Source organism: Sciurus vulgaris (genome assembly GCF_902686455.1).
Source record: "Sciurus vulgaris genome assembly, chromosome: 8".
Lineage (NCBI taxonomy): Eukaryota > Metazoa > Chordata > Mammalia > Rodentia > Sciuridae > Sciurus > Sciurus vulgaris.
The window spans coordinates 111,001,750-111,014,497 of NC_136468.1; the positions used below are offsets into that span (position 1 = coordinate 111,001,750).

General features: G+C 42.1%; 1 protein-coding gene across 11 annotated transcripts in view; it reads right to left on the reverse strand.

The window, feature by feature from the left end:
• Nucleotides 1-12,748, reverse strand: part of COBL (cordon-bleu WH2 repeat protein) — a 264,580-nt gene that overhangs the window by 220,060 nt on the left and 31,772 nt on the right. The window contains exon 1 of one of the 11 annotated variants that reach the window (XM_079150316.1): nucleotides 187-781. The exons of the other annotated variants lie outside the window; for them this stretch is intronic. The gene's annotated coding sequence lies outside the window, so the exon portion shown is untranslated. Of the gene's footprint in view, nucleotides 1-186; nucleotides 782-12,748 lie in introns of those variants that run through there. 11 annotated transcript variants of the gene reach the window in all.

Consider the following 12,748-nt stretch of genomic DNA (forward strand, 5'->3'; position numbering starts at 1 on the left):
GGTTGGGACTTAAGGAAATCTGCAGACACAGGGAAGAACCAGAGGAACTGGATTCCAGAGAACCCAGAGTGGGGCTGGTCCTGCAGCTGCTGACCCCAGTAAACCAGCTATACCCAACAGACAAACGGCCGAGAGGATTAGGACAGAAAGTCCACCAGGCAGTGACTGGATGGTGGCAGGTCTCACCTTTGCTGCAGCAAGGTACAGGTAGAAAGCAGGTTGTTTGAAGTCCTGGGAGCAGAACTTATGTCAGTCTGAAGATCCAAAATGTGGGTGCACAGAGGAGTGTGAAGGGAGAGACTGCACTGCCGCCAGAGCTACCTGCGGAATCCGACTACCTGAGAGCACCCTGGCATGTACCGGATGCCTTACCTGCCCAGAGAGAGGAAGGGTGGGGAGTGAGGGTCAGACAGCCTCCTGCTGCCAGGGAGGCTGCTGTTTGTTCCTTCTGTAACCCTCCCTCCCTGCTGTGGCTCTCTGACTTCTATGATGAGTTCAAAGTCCACACGGATTTAACTGTAGATGTGAATTGGCAGATTTTTTTACCATGTAAGAAAATGTACATCCAGTATCGAATCCTGAGGAAATAGCCATCAGATGATTTCCATCACATGAAAATTTACCTGTGAACTTATAACAAGAAACTAGGATTAGACGTGATTCAGTATCCCGGGTTTCCCTACCATTTTTCTAACTACTTAAAATCCTCTACACAGTAATGTATAACCTCACAAGCTTTCTTGGGTTAATATAATTCATTAGACAGAAAGACAGTTTTTGACACTTTAAGTAACTAGTGAGAGATCTTGTTAAAATATTTTAATTTGGTGAGTAACAATGTTATATGTGGACAAATACAAAATAATAAATTTTTCCTTTTCTGTATGAAAAGCAAATGTATAGCAAAATAAAGAAATTTAACTATATAACTGACCAAAGCTGCACTTAGGAACTGATTTTTTTACTCTTATTTTTATTTAAAGATCAGTTGGCTCTAATTTAAGTGGGAAAGAAAAATAGCTTTTCAGGTTATAGCATGCAAACCATTCTACACAAATAACACAGTGTGTGTGTGAGGACAGTTTTCATTTCCCACAAATGGAAAGCAAAAGAAATTCCAGGGAGATGGGTGGCACCAGCATGTAACTATGTTTTACTTGGTTTTGAGCTGTATGTACACCAAGACCAAGGAAGGCAACACTTTTATTTAGATAATTCAACTTACCAGCTTTGGGAGGAATGTAGAAAAGCAAATTTGCAAAATGAGACCCATATTTAGTATAGCCCCTATTTATTTACATTTTAACATCCATGTTCCTAGGCTTCTTAATTTCAACCTGTGATTTTTTTATGGAGCTAAACTGAATAATAAATTATTGCAAATAAAAAATGTATCACCTTGTTCACATCATATTTCCAGAAGGGTTATGTAATGAACCCCAAAGTGGTCAAAGATAACCTCTTAATTTGTTTTTTGTTTTGGTACTGGAAACTGATCCTAAGGGTGCTTAACCACTGAGCTGCATCCCAGCCCTTTCTTTTTATTTTGAGACAGGGTCTCATTAAGATGTACAGGGCCTTGCTAAATTGCTGAGGGAATTACAGGCATGAGTCACCTGGCCCAGCTAGCCTCTAAATTTTTGTAAAACCCTCTTCTCACCACTATCTGTCTCCATAAGGTGGAGCCATGCAGAGGCAGTGTTAAGAGGAAAATAATCAAACAAAAATTGCAATAAGCCAGGTGCGGTGGCGCACACCTGTAATCCCAGAGGCTTGGGAGGCTGAGGCAGGATGGCAAATTCAAAGCCAGCTTCATCAAAAGTGAGGTGCCAAGCAACTCAGAGAGACCCTGTCTCTAAATAAAATACAAAAGAGGGCTGGGGGTGTGGCTCAGTGGTGGAGTACCCCTGAGTTCAATTCCCAGTACCAAAAAAAATGAAGTGCAAAAAAAAAACAAAAACAAAAAAAAAAAACACTCTACTTGCTTAAATGTGGTTTTACAGTAAATAAAAATTTGAAACTAGTGTTATTTTTTCTATTTTCTTTTCTTTTTTTGGTAATGCTGGGGATTCACAGGGCTTCGTACACCTGCCAGGCAAGTACTTTACCACTGAGAAATAACCCCAGTCCTGTTTCTACTTTTTAAAATAATGTCAACCCTGGTACACTTTCCTGACTCCCTGTTATAAACCACTGTCTGAAGTATTTTCAGCTAACCAGGTAAGCACTCTGGGCTGAGGGGGGTCAGGCCCTGGGGCACACAAACAAACTGGAGACAAAACAACTCCATGAGTCCAATCAAATGACAACAGCCATCCTGCTGCTGAGCAAGGGCAAGGTAGTCTCCACACATGAACCTGTCTGAAAAAACTTTTAGCCTCTACTGACATTTTTGTGCATTTAATTATCTGTAAATTCTATATACCCTACTAGTATCTTATGAAACATTACAGAAATTATTCCAAAATAGAACTTTAGAAATAAGCTATAAAAATAAATATTTTCTTCCCAAACCCGATGGAGCATAAGGTACACACTAGGGGGCCACACCTCCACTCTAGAGATTACAGCTCTAACAAATGAGCAAGTAAGGAATCCCTGCTGTGGTCTTAGCGGTAGAATGAGTACCCTCCCCATCAGGGGCTGGCTCTAGGGTTCCGGTGTCATTTGGAATTTCATTCTTGTCCATTCTCAATAAAGAAGACTTTTTCCTCATCACTGCAGGAAGGCAAGTAGTATATAGCCACCAGGGATTTGACTTCAAATAAGTGTTCTAGAGCTAGGGCTGTGAGAAGCAGCATCAACATCCCTAGTAATTTGTCAGAAAGGAAAACACAGTAAATACATCTGCAGCATGGCCCTGTCTCACTTACAGGAGTGCTGGCCCTTCCAAGACCCAAGTACCTTCCCTCACTGTTGCCATCAATGCAGAACGGCAGGTGCACATAGTCTCACCAAGTCTATCTGACCCTACCTTTGTATAATGACAGGGAACACTAATCAAAATTTTCCCAAGTTCTTAGGTGTCCACTCTGTGCAAGATGGTGTGATATATGTTTAAATTATTTGATCTTCACAGATCTATGAAGCAGGTGTTATCATATTACCCTGATACAGATTAGGAATTAAAAATAGTGTTTCAGGGTTGGGGATGTGGATTGAGTGGTAGTGTAAGCAAGGTCTTGAGTTCCATCCACAGCAGAGAGAGAGAGAGAGAGAGAGAGAGAGAGAGAGAGAGAGAGAGAGAGAGAGAGAGAGAGAAAATACCTTAATCAGGTTCTCCAGAAAACAGTGTGTGAAGTGCTGACCCTTCTGCAGGGAGTGTGCTTACTCCTGGGACAGCAGAAATGAGGTGGAAGAGCAGAGACAAGTACCATGCTGGGATGCCTCCAGCCAAGCCACTGAGGCAGGCTGCAGAGAGTTGCTATGTCTCCAGGCAACCAGTGGCAGTAGGTTTGATCTAAAGTCACATCATACATATATTAGTGGCTTAAAGAAAGGAGGAGAGCAATGCGCTACAGTAGAGGGAGGCCAGGGTTTGACACCTGGTGACAGAAGGAACAAGATACAGCTGCCACCTAGTCAGGCACAATCAGGCTGGAATTCAAGGTATGCATGCAGATCTAGGTTGCATCAGCTGCACATAGTGCACAGCGGTCAAGCTCAGGAGCCCCGTGCACCAGTTCCCTGCTCCATCCACAGCTTCCCTGCTCCTTCACAGCTTCCAGGTAAACACAAAAAACTTATTTAGCTTAAAGCAAAGGACGGCATATGCAAGAACGTCTTGGTCTCACCATAATAAATCTTTATTTTGTGAAGTATCAGAAAAAAGAAACTTACTTTTACTTTTTTCCATTTTTTTTTAAATCAACCCTTCCTTTCAGTCTGTTTATTATTTCAATTAAAAAAAAATCGACATTCACAGTTACACTAGCACACTCCATCATCTAAGAATCTTTGGTTGAGAGATAATGTGTGCTCTGTCTCACTGAAGATCTGTCACAATGAAAATCCTAGGCTAGCTGAAGATGTACGGACAAAGAGCAGAACAGTTCCTAATGGGCAGCTCCTCTTCCCCTCTGGCTGAACTTAACCAAGTCAGCAAATTATGAAATATAGAGGTGCCAAAATGGAAGTTCCCAAGGGAAGTGTTCCCCTCTGAAGTCTGTTTATACACCCTCTGAAATGGACTTGAGCTATAAAACACCTGTGTTGTTCCACAAATGCTTTTGCCAAGCATAACCTCCAATGGTGGGTGAGTTGGGCACCTGTATGAGTACGTGTTGCTTGGCTGAAGCAAATTTTGCACACTATTCAGAGGAGAAGAAAATATATTTACTGTAGAAAATTTTTATACAGCCCCAAAACAGCAAAGCTCAGAGCCAGGACTAGCTCAGAGGTGGTAAGAGCAGTCTCGATCAAAAAGACTTCAAAATGAGAGATTTCCTCCCGAGGCACAAATTCTTGGTTAGAGTCCTGAATTTCCTCAATCAATTCATTCATTTGTATATTTATTATGTGCCTACTGTGTGCCAGGCACTGTTTCAGGAGTTTCAGGGGGAAAAGAGGTTAAGTAAACATAGTGTGAATTCTGGCAGAAGACAAAAACATCTGGCTTGCTTACACTTGAATCATTGTTAGAAGACACAAAGTCTTTCCTAGGGTAAACAAGAGATAATGCAAATACAAATACTCCTGGGAAAGGCAGTGTACTAATGTAAACTTAATATCCTGCTGTCAGATCTAACCTTGAGACTGCAGTTTAATAGGAGAATATATCCAGAGAAAATAGAGGTGCTAAAAAATGAGAGAATAAATACAGAAACTAAAATTACCCTCGAGGATATGTGAGAGATTCAAAGGTCTTTTCCTCAATAATGATTTGATGGCAATTTGCTCAGTAATTACGATGTGCCCCAATAATTGTATTATTCAATTTTAAAGAAACAAAGAATATCAGATTTTAGAAACATGTGTGTATGTGTGCGTATATATATATTTGTTCCCAACACATGGTACTAGAATCTTCTTATCAGTTTTTGCTAAATTTAATTATTTCTGTAGACACAAGGTAGGAGCTCATCAACTGAGGGATATAGGCAGGCCTCTTCTCCTCCTTAGAAGCAACCTAAATCCTATTTATCCTTTCAGGTCCACAGAAATTCTTCCACTGCAGGGATTCCCTAATGTGATCAGACAGATCTGCACATCTGCATACACTGGTTCTGCATTGGTTCTCAAGTTTTGGTGCGCTTCTTTGCACCTAGAAAGCTCCTTACAAATGTGGTTTCTCTAGTACACCATGATTTCTGAATATTACAAAGCATCCTGGTTGATGCTGAGCACAGTGTGAGAACTAAGAGTTTGAGGCAGCAGGAAGCAGTTGCCAAGAAGATGGTAGAGCAGCTCTGTATCACAGGTCTGATGTAGCAATCCACCTCAACCTACCTTCTAGAACTCTCAAGATCTTTCAAGGACTGGAATAGATATTTCTCTGAAGAGGAAATACAAATAGCAGGTTATGAAAAGGTGTTCAGTATCGATAAGCATTGGAGAAATGCAAATCAAAATCACAAGATACCACCCCATGCCTGTTAGAATGATTATTATTAAAATTGAAAAAAAAAAGAAGTGTTGGTGAGAATGTGGAGAGACTGGAATGTTTGTACACTATCCACACAACTGTAAAATAGAACAATCACCAAGGAAAAAACATGCAGGTTTCTCTGAAAAAGTAAAAATAGGCCATAATTAGCTAATAATCTCACATCAGAGAATCCAAAAGAAGTGAAATCAGATCTCAAAGAAGTATCTGCACTCATTTTCATTACTGTATTATTCCCACAATAGCCATGATGTGGAAACAATATAAATGTCCATCAAGGGATGGATAAACAATATGTGGCACATGTAATGGAGAATTATTCAGCCTTAAAAAGGGAAGAAAATCTGGAAATGTGAAACAATATAGAGGGACCTAGAGAACACTATTCTAAAAGAAATGAGTTGGTCACAGAAAAACAAATTCTACATAATTCCATTTATATGAGGTTGCTAAATAGTCAAACTCATAGCACCAGAGAATAGAAGGACAGTTGCCAGGAAGAGGAAATGGGGAGTTGCTGTTCCGTGCATGTGAAGTTTCAGTTGTGCAAGATGATTAAGTTCCAGAGATCTGCTGCACAACATTGCAGTAGTCAATAATACTGTTTTGTATGCTTAAAATCTGTGAGGGTGGATCTCACATTAGGTGTTCTTGTCACAATAAAAATAATTAAACAAAATGGATGGACTAAAATTAACATAAAAGAACACATACACTCATACCAGGCATAAGACAGTGGATCAGATTGGATTTCTCCAGTTCAATGACATGTTCTGGAGAGCAGGGACTCAGTCTCTTAGGGGGCTATAAACCCCAGCCCACTGAGTCCATGTGTAGCCAGGGTAAGAATGTGTTTTCACAACTTTAAAATGGTTGGAGGATAAAAACAAGAGAATAACAATAATTCTGACACATGAAATTTCATGACATGCAGATTTCTAATGTCCGTAAATAAAGACACATTGCAACTCAGCCATGGTTCCTTTACATTTTGGTCTGTGGTTGTGTTTTCTGCAGAGTTAGGAGTCATTCAGAGCCAAGTGGCCCTCAAAGCTGGAAACATCTGCTACCTGACCCTTTGCAGAAAATGTCTGCTGACTCCTGACCTAGGACAAAACCCAAAAGTTCTGTAGGGCACACAAGGCTCTCAAGGATGTAGATCGTCCACCTTCAGGGTCTGCCTCTCCCAGTACACTACTTCCTTTAATGCTTTTTTCCATTCTGTCTATAAAACACAACACATGGACTGGTGCTAACTAGCTACTCTCCAGTGAGTTGGGTCACTTCTGTTCCCATTTGTGTGGGATACATTCACCAAGAGACAACTGTTATTCCCAAGCCCCACCCCCAGGCCAGTAGTTTAACTTCTTTAATCACACTATTTGAATATTATGCATATATTTGGGGAGGATGATGCTGGGAATGTAATCCAGAGCCTTGTGCATGCTCGACAAATGCTCTACACTCAACCACACCTCCAGCCCCTTACATAAAACTCTATAGAAGACAATGGTTACAAAGAGAGAGTATTAGTATTTTCTCTAAACCTAAATTAAATATTTAAGGAAAACAAAGCTGAGTTGCTACAAACTACAAATACGTAATAGTCTACTTAAGTGATGGGGAGGAAACTGAAAAAGATGGAGGAGGAAAAAACAAGTGTTCATACTAGGATTCTGCAATCAGATTTTATCAACATTGATTATAAATTCAAAGTTGGTGTCAGAGAAACTGAAACTGAAAACCACATTCTGAGCATGGCCCTCAGGCAAAGGTTGTCAAATACATGGAAATAAATACATTTCAAACTAACTCATTCCCAATCAGGGCAGATATATAGTTTCTACTGCTTTAAACTTGCAGATCCCTAAGGACCCTGTGGTCACAGGTGTGCATGCCTCCTTAAGTTAGGACTTCTTCCAAAAGGGTAGATTTTATCTCCTTTTACAGTCCATGGGAAGTGAGCACAAGTGCAACTCAGCAGAGCCTCATACTCACAGGTGGTGTGTTCAATCCCAGGCAGTCCAATTCCAAGATCGATCCTTATCCTTAACTCTACTGCTCTCCCTCCAAAGAAGCCAGAATCACAAAATATCAAACATAAGTTCTAAATAATAAATTATAATAAGATTATAAATAATAGATTATTTATAGTAAGATTATAAATAATTTTTGCTTGTTTAACACTCCACCATGGGTTATGAAAAGAAAAATAATCACTTTAATTTGGAACTTTGAGAAGGAATGTTCAGATCGTTCAAAACACACACAGGAAAGAAACTAATCTGAGGATCTTCAGTTTCCATTCCAGATCCTAAAATGCCAGTGAAACTATGCTCAGGCATCTAAAGCAATCACACAGGCAAAGGACTGCAAATGTCGGACCAGCAGGACCTGAGGCACCCACACAAAGGATGCCAGCTTTCCAGGTGTTTTCACACAAAAGCTTGTGCCTGGGAGTGTTCCTCTGAATGAAAGCCCAAGGCAAGCTGAGAGAGAGTTCAGGCAACTCCCAAGTCTGCCACAGCCTGCGATAAAAAGGAAGACACCACAGGACTTCACATCATACAGGTCCAGTTGTGCCTGACCTTTCACCTATGGAGCACCACACAAACAGCAATGATGACACACTGATGACAAAAACAACATTCTCAATTTTAGGAACAAAAGTCAAATGCTAAGTGACTGAAAAATCACCTCAAAATGTACAAACCTATATATTCTTTTTAAGTTGTTCACATGCGTTCTAGCTTAAGGTCTTGACACATCAGCACTTTTTCACATAGGATACTAACCCTCAAGTAATGACACAGTAGATACTACCCCCTAAAATTCCCCATTGACCAAAGTAGAAACCTGTATCTACAATGACGTTCCTGAAAAACGTAGTCATTAGGCAATAAGGACCTGGGGCTCACTTACCTTCCAATAGCGGGGTTTTGCTTTCAGACTGAAAACTGCCCCTGGATTGTTAGCTCCTGCCTGTCTGAGTGGCTGGGCAGCTACATCTGCTGCATATTTATAGTGGCTAGATCTAGCTGGCATTTAAAATTAAGATGCTAAAAATGAATGACAAGCTTCACCAGAGAGAAGCTCTACTAATTTTACTTACTTGAAAATAGTTAACTTGCCTAAATAGTTTGATAATCAAATACAATTCCCAAAATACCTAAATGCTCCAGTGATCTTGGAATTCCAACTCCTCATAAAACCTATTTTAGACATTTATTTTTAAGAGTGTCACTGACCCATCCAGTTCATGCACCTGGCACTCATTTCTCTGGGGATGCCAATTCCACCTGGAGCGGCTGTCTGGGCATTGGTCACCTGTCAGTGGGGTCTTCCTCAATCATCTATTCTTGGTGCTCTTCCTCTACCTATAAGCTTCCCCTTTATCATACCTTATTGTCGCCTCAAATACCACCTCCTTCACAGCAATTCCTCACCTGTCTCTGCAGCTGGGCACCTGTCCTCTCCAGAGAAGGATCTCCATTTGTCCCTGCCCTGGTTTGCCTCCCCTCCCTCTCTGCCCCTTCTGACACACAAGGACTTATAAACTCACACCCAACCTATTTCAACACCACTCCCAAAAACACTGCACACCACCCTCTCTGTGTCCCAGGAGAAGAATACCACTCACTGTCCCTTCCTGTCCCCAGGTCCAAGTCAGCAACTTGGCCCTTTCTGTCCGTGGCCACTGCTGCAATTCTCACTGCGTGGCTCTTTATCTGTTCACCCCACTCTCACAACAAGCTCCTAACTATATCCCAGTTCTTAATCTTTTACTTTGAAACAAATGAGCCAAGCCAAGACTATTAATAATCTATGAAAGAAAGACAGAAAAGCACCCCAGGGTGGATATCTGGAACTGGGAGCAGAAGACAAGTTTTACATCTACAGAAAGACTTTACTCAGGAAAGCTTACTCTAAAAAGCTCAGTTGAAATACTGGCACTAAGTAACCTTTTGAGCACAGGTCCGACGTGATCTTTCATATTTGCACAGTAACTTTCATAAAGAAAATGACTTTCAATAGGAATTCTATGTTCATGGATGCCCTGCTTCAGACAACATTTGTTCCAGAAGACATGAGTGTAAATCTTAATTTGTCTGTTAACTTGTTGTGTTTTAAAATAAAAGACACAAAATCTATATTTTAAAGGAAAGCTGAGACACCGCTAGTAAAAAGAATTCTCTGATTCTAATTATTTGACTTGAGTTTAAGGTCCGCTGCTTTTTTTCTTTTTTTTTTTTTTTTTTTTTTTTTTTTTTTTTTTTGGCCTATTTTTTTCTGAAACACCAATGTTGAGAAATTAAAATAAAAATGACCGAGCTGCTTCTTTACTTCCTTCCTTACTGCCTGAACCTCAGCTTCCTGTGCTGGTTTCCCCAGGCACAGGGAGTATCTGAGAGGAGTGATGCAGGCAGGGCTGAGGAGGAGGGGGAGGATCCAGAGAGCAAATGGAAAGAGGGCATACACAACAGCTAAATGTTTGTACCACTCCAGACACTGGAGAGGCCAGGTCAGATCCAAAGGAGAGGGTGAGGAGGGCCAGCTGCAGAAAGAGGCCCCTGCCTGCAGAGTAAGCTCTGTGAGATGTTATGAATATGCAGGAACAAGACAAAATTTGTATGCAAATTTTGAAGTACAAATCCCCTGGAACCTCCAATTTTGTTTCCCTTTCTACCAGAAACATACTGTATGAAATTGAAGACAAGCTCAGAGTCTCGGCTCAGATTTCCTTTTTTTACAATTAGGATTTTGTTTTTTACTGTTGGGGAAAGGCTGCTTCGGGATCCACAGGGCAAAGGCAACAGGGCCATGAGCTGTTTCAGTGTTCCAGCCCTTACATCCCTGTGCACATGGCTTCATCTTTTCACAGAGCAGATTTGCAGGGAGGGAGAGGATGGGAGGCAAGACCCCACCAGAGCAAGAAGCTGTCTCAGAGGATGAAGAGGATAGGATCTTTTATGGAGGAAACATCCAAAGAAAAACAGAGCAGATGGCCTGGGAACTGCCATGGCACAGACCCAGTGTACTCACCTAAAGACATCCACACGTCACCTGGGAAGCTTCCCAAAATACTGATGCCCTGGACCCTGGGGAGCATGGAGAGCTAAGGGATTCCTAGAGGTGCTCCATACAACCAGCCCCCAGAAACCAAACTCCTTGGCATCCTCCTAGCCAAACTCTGCTGCAACAAAGGTGGGAACACAGAACCATCCACATGCAGAAGACTGGCAATGCTGGCTTCTGCCACATGTTGGAAAATACAAAGTAAGTGTTTCCACTTATTATAAGGATGTTTCTGAAACCTCATTAAATGCTTCAGCCCCCTCTCCTCGTTCCCTTCTTTCTCTGGCCTGCTCACCTGGAGTTTCAGACTTTGTTTTAATAAAGAGGTACTTAGCATTTTTTAGATTAATCTTCAATGACAACGAGCCCTATTTTTTTCCCTCTGAAATGTGCCCTGGTTTCTCTAAATAAAAGCTACTGTGATAAACACAGGGAAAGAGCTGTTTGAAGAAGCAAGTATCAAGCAGCATTCTGAAGCTCAAAATGAAAACTTGGCTCTGAGGCCACAGAACTCCTTTGGTTACAATAAAACAGGAATTTGAAGGATCCATTTTAATCAGCACTCACAGATTTGAGAAGGATGACTCACACTTATCCTTGGTACATTTGGAACCTGTGATTAGATGTTCCTTGATTCCATTAAGCATCATTTTCATAGACAACAGCAAGAGCTGTGCCCACTTTACCTGCTACCAATTGCTGGCAGCCTTTTGCCCTGAAGCTCCTGGGAAAGAAGAGGGTAAATCCAAACCACTGGGAAAGGAATCACTCCATGGATGCCCCTGGGATAGGGTGACCCATGCCCAGTGATGGCATGCAGATGATTGTAGATAGAGGAATCTGCTTGCACCTCAGAGATGTTCACTTGGGGCTTTCTTGTTTTGGGGGCTTCCCCCCGCCCACCTCTAGCCAGCACCAGTCTTTCTCATTTAGTCATTTAAACCTTCCACAAGTTTTAAGAATGCCTGCAGAAGGCCAGGGAGTGCACAGGGTGGAGGGATGATGGAAGAGAAGACATAGTCATCCCCTGCCGTGAACATGAGTCAGGTTGAGGAGGCTGGGTAGGAGATGAGGCCAAGTGAGATGTAAACAGGTCAGAAGATATGCCAGGAAAAGAGCGGGGAAACTCTGGTGCACTGGAGGGAAGGGAGAGTCGACCTTTATGGACACTTGGGCCAGAAGGGGAGGGGCTGTCAGCTTCACCATGAGCCTGGCCTTTAGCTCACAGGGCAGAGGAGTCATTTGAGACATGTAGGTAAAAGAGCAAGACTTGGTCAAATAAAAGTTATGAAATATAGCAAAGGTTTAGCACCAAAGACAAGGAAATCCTGGAAACACTGATATGCCAAGATGGAAGGGCCTGGGGCAGGCAGTGCCATGAGCCCTCCTGGTCAAGGCCCTGATATCAATCTCTACACAGGCAGCAGCCAGGAGACTGGACCCCAGGACAAATGCCTCCACAGAGCCAGGATGGGATGCCTATCACCAAGGTCAGGGACAATGCTTGTCTGCCTCTGTGATGGCTACACCAGTTCTGAGATTCAAGTCTATGTCAGATTGAGTCAAAAAAGTACTAGTTCTGGGGCTGGGGATATAGCTCAGTCGGTAGAGTGCTTGCCTTGTAAGCAAGGCCCTGGGTTTGATCCCCAGCACCCAAAAAAAAAAAGTACTAGTTCTGCCACTGTGGGACAGATGCTATGGGGCAGTCTCATAATCAAGAACTGCCTCCTAACACTTCCCCCACAGTTTGGAGGACTCAGTTTCATTAAGTCAACAGCAGCTGGGCCTTGACTCCAAGCCCTGGTTCTTTCAGTGTCAGTGGACGGGGCCAGCAGCAACCTACACAGGGCCACATGCTCAGTCAGCAGATCCACAGGGCCCAATGTCCCACTTACCACAACGTTCCTGGAGAGTAACACTAGCAAAATATCCATTAGAAGGGTTTATTAAACTTAAGACCCTGGGGATGCTGATGGAAAAGGCATAAGAGCCATTAACTCTGTCTACAATGATGTGCCTTTGGTCTGAAATTATTTGGACACTTTTGTAACTTAAAACCTCACTGAA